The sequence below is a fragment of the Papaver somniferum genome, chromosome 6 (assembly GCF_003573695.1).
Source record: "Papaver somniferum cultivar HN1 chromosome 6, ASM357369v1, whole genome shotgun sequence".
In the NCBI taxonomy this organism is placed as follows: domain Eukaryota; kingdom Viridiplantae; phylum Streptophyta; class Magnoliopsida; order Ranunculales; family Papaveraceae; genus Papaver; species Papaver somniferum.
Genome location: NC_039363.1, coordinates 15171831 through 15175320, shown reverse-complemented (window position 1 = coordinate 15175320; position 3490 = coordinate 15171831). Strand labels below are relative to the sequence as shown.

The 3490-nt window shown below is 33.7% G+C and overlaps 1 long non-coding RNA gene across 1 annotated transcript; it reads left to right on the top strand.

Moving 5' to 3' along the window:
* The first annotated feature begins 1515 nt into the window (after positions 1-1515).
* Positions 1516-1997, top strand: LOC113285864. The gene is made up of 3 exons (XR_003328979.1): positions 1516-1549; positions 1727-1818; positions 1901-1997. It is a non-coding gene; the product is annotated as an uncharacterized LOC113285864 (long non-coding RNA).
* The last annotated feature ends 1493 nt before the right edge of the window (positions 1998-3490 follow it).

Genomic DNA, 3490 nt, shown 5'->3' with positions numbered 1-3490 from the left:
TCAGAACCCTTTCTCTTCTTTTATCTTTTATCTTTCTTCTCTGATTCTCTTTTCTAGTTCTCTTCTCTATTTTAGGGTTCATGATTTCAGAGAACTTATGAAGTCTTGAATCAATAATCTCTCCGAGATTAAGGTCGAATGACTTGTCAATTTCAGAGATATCAAATCCTAAATCATTCCGACCAATTTATTAGGGTATTTTTTTTTCAATCTGAGAAAAAAACTTATTAGGGTTTAGACAAACAAATCTCAGATTTTCCTTCATTTTCTAAATTTAGGGTTATGTCATCTCATAAGTTCAAGATTTGCATAGTTTTAATGGGTTTCTGGTAAAGTTCATTTGTATTGTGTTTTTTTCGATTGCTTGAAGAGTTAGGGTTCTTCAACTTTTTTATAGAATTTTATGTCTTATCCAATTATTCTTGTTCTTCACTGAGATGAATTTACGAAATTGTGGTGGAGTTAGAGTTAATATCAGATATGAAAAGATGGTTTTTCATCTGATTTGAGTTTGCATAGAAGTCATGAGAATTTGGGGAGGATTTGAACAGAGAAAACTCACATCAAGAGTTTGCAAATTTTGGTACTCTCCGTGATTTGGACTAAGTTTTACTTTTCAGATTTGAGGTTTTGTTCATTTGAGTGTGTATTTCTGTTTTATGATTATAGTTTAGTAAGCTATTTACATGACGTTCAATCAATGATCTGACAACGCTATGGGAGTTCTTGAAATACGGGGTAATTACTTACTGAACTTTGAATTTGTATTGGCTACTAGTCAATTGAAATTCTCATTATGATGTTCAAGATTAGAGATCTTTTTCTTACTTAGTTTTGGTTACCCTTCATATATCATTTTAGGAAATCGAAGAAGTATTTCCTATTCCAAATGGAAACTCTAATGCCAGGGCTGCCGTTGGACGGGAAAATTGTATTGAAGTCTCAAGTAACATATGATTGTAGCTACTGAATTTGATTGTTTGTTGAGTATCCAAGATGTAAAAGCAGGTAGCTTCAGTCGTATTGTTATGTATAATGAATGGAGTAGTATACACATGGGGCTTAAGAAGGTGATTTCCAATATTATGTGTACATTCAACTTTGAACTCTATAACGAACAAGTTATATGCGATTATATTCACAAAATTGCTAATGTGCCCTTATACTCTTATCAGCTTATCTTAATTTACGTTTTAGATGTGTTCTTTGTAGCTACGACATTTGTTGCCTGACAATGATCTTCCTAAAGTGTGCATGGGGTCAGCAGACTCTTTTGTAAAACTTGTGCAATAGAAAGTTAAAAATCCAGTGGACTTCTCCAAAGTCTTGAAAGTGGGAATTCAAAATAGGGGCACACATAAAAATTCAGTGTCTCTAATTTGTATGGTTCTTTTACTTTGTCTGCTAACTATATCACATCGTTTGTGTCCCAAAGTTTTTACATCAAGCTTTCTCTTGTAGACTTGGCAGGAAGTGAAGGTTTTCTCGTGGAAGATGCTATTGGAGTACATGTCACAGACTTGTTGCATGTAACGAAATCGCTATCTGCGTAAGTGGTCTTCTTATTACTCAACATGTTTATTAATTGGAATTTTTTAGCTTAGATGTGACAAATTTTAGCCTATTCATCAAAAATGAAGTTTTTACTTGTAGGGCCAGACACAAAAGTTTCAACTATTTGGTGTGAAACAGGAAGACTCTGACTTTCTTGGTATTTCACTTGTAGTTTGGGTGATGTCATGTCTTCGTTAACCTCGAAGAAGGAGATGATACCTTATGAGAACTATAGACTCACAAGACTACTCGAAAATTCAATAAGTAATCAATTATTTCTACTCAAGTGCTGAAGTTGGTTAAATATCATTCTTTTGTTGGAGTTTTAAAGTCAAACCTTTTGCAGGAGGAAGCTCAAAAACCTTGTTGATCGTAAATGTCTTTCCCAATACTTCTAATCTGCCAAGACACTATCAGCTCTTACTTTCTCTGCAAGAACTCGGAGTGCTGAAAAGCATACAACTCAGAAATCAAGTTGCCCATATTTTGCAACTGGAGCAAGACCAGAAAATTCAGATACAAGAACGCGATTCGACAATTCAGGTAGATGCTTTTCTGATCTTTTTTCCCTTAATCCCTCGCAACTGTTTGACTTTTTTCTTTTTAGCCTCATATTATTAAGCTTGTTGTTTGGTCAATATGTATAAAAAGTTGTTTCATTTACATGTTCTGTAATTTTCTTTGTACAATAGTTATTCACATATATGATGGCATGGAAAATAGATTGTGTATATTAGTTTGTTAAAGTTGTATTCGATGGGTATCTTATGTATTCTTAACAACTCCTTCTATGGAAACAAGTGCTCCTTAATATACGGCTTCACATATGCAAACGCCAGCGTAGAGAACAAGAGTTGGTGCTCCTTAGGTAACTTGAAGAAACTCTAAGATCTCAAAACCCAGAGAAGAAGAAGAAAAATTCTTAGAGAAAGATGTGGAAACCAATCTTTTTGACGCTGGCAGTAACAGTAGGGAATAATATTGGGAAATTTTTGCAGAAGAAAGGAACTGTTATTCTTCCTCTTCTTTCATTGAAGCTCAAGGTATCTTCTTTTGTAATTTCTTGACATGGATTTATGATTTATAATAACGAGTTCATGTTGAATTTCTGTTTTAAATTTCTAAATCTTAGACGATGTTTTTTCTTATATTGTATGTATCCGTTAAGCATGAAGAATGTTAATTTTATAGGTTACATGGAAACTTTATCTAATATTTGACAAAGTAGTAGAAAATCTAGATGTTAAATAAAAGAATAAGGTGGTATTTCATCAGTTTCTTTAAGTGATTGTTGTTCTGTGTGTTTGGGTTGTGAAGGAAGTAAAACCTAGGTTTGACCTGGTTTTTATTGGTTTTAACTGGTTTTGGCCAGGTCAAAACCACTATTTTTTGTTGTTACAAAAAATTCAAAATTGCAGCTATCTGTTGCGAAACTCCAATTTCCCAACTGCTCAAATTTGTTTGCAACTCTAATAAACTGTTGCGACCATGTAAGTCGCAACTATTTCAAACAGTTGCGAAATTTTGACGTTGCAAAAGTTTGGAACTGTTGCGACCGAGAATTCGCAACGGCTTTTGAATTGTTGTGAAATATTGCAACATCGACTTTCGTAACAGAGGTAAACTGTTGCGACCCCGTTTTGCAATTGCCAGTTACTGTTGCGAAACATTAAATTTGGTGCTGTGAAAACACCAAACAATCTTTCAACTACATTCCTCAAAGAAGCATGACGCAAGTTAAATCATTCTTCAGCCTTTTTCGCATGATTACCCGTACCAGAAAATTCTTTCAAATGATAACGTTGTCCATGAAATTATGTTAAAAAATATAGCATGTTTGCAAACCCATCATCCTCCAAGTAATATTTAACTGAATAAAAAACAAAAAAGAAAACTTCGTCAAGAAGAACCCAAATATAACTTAACCGGAAAAAAT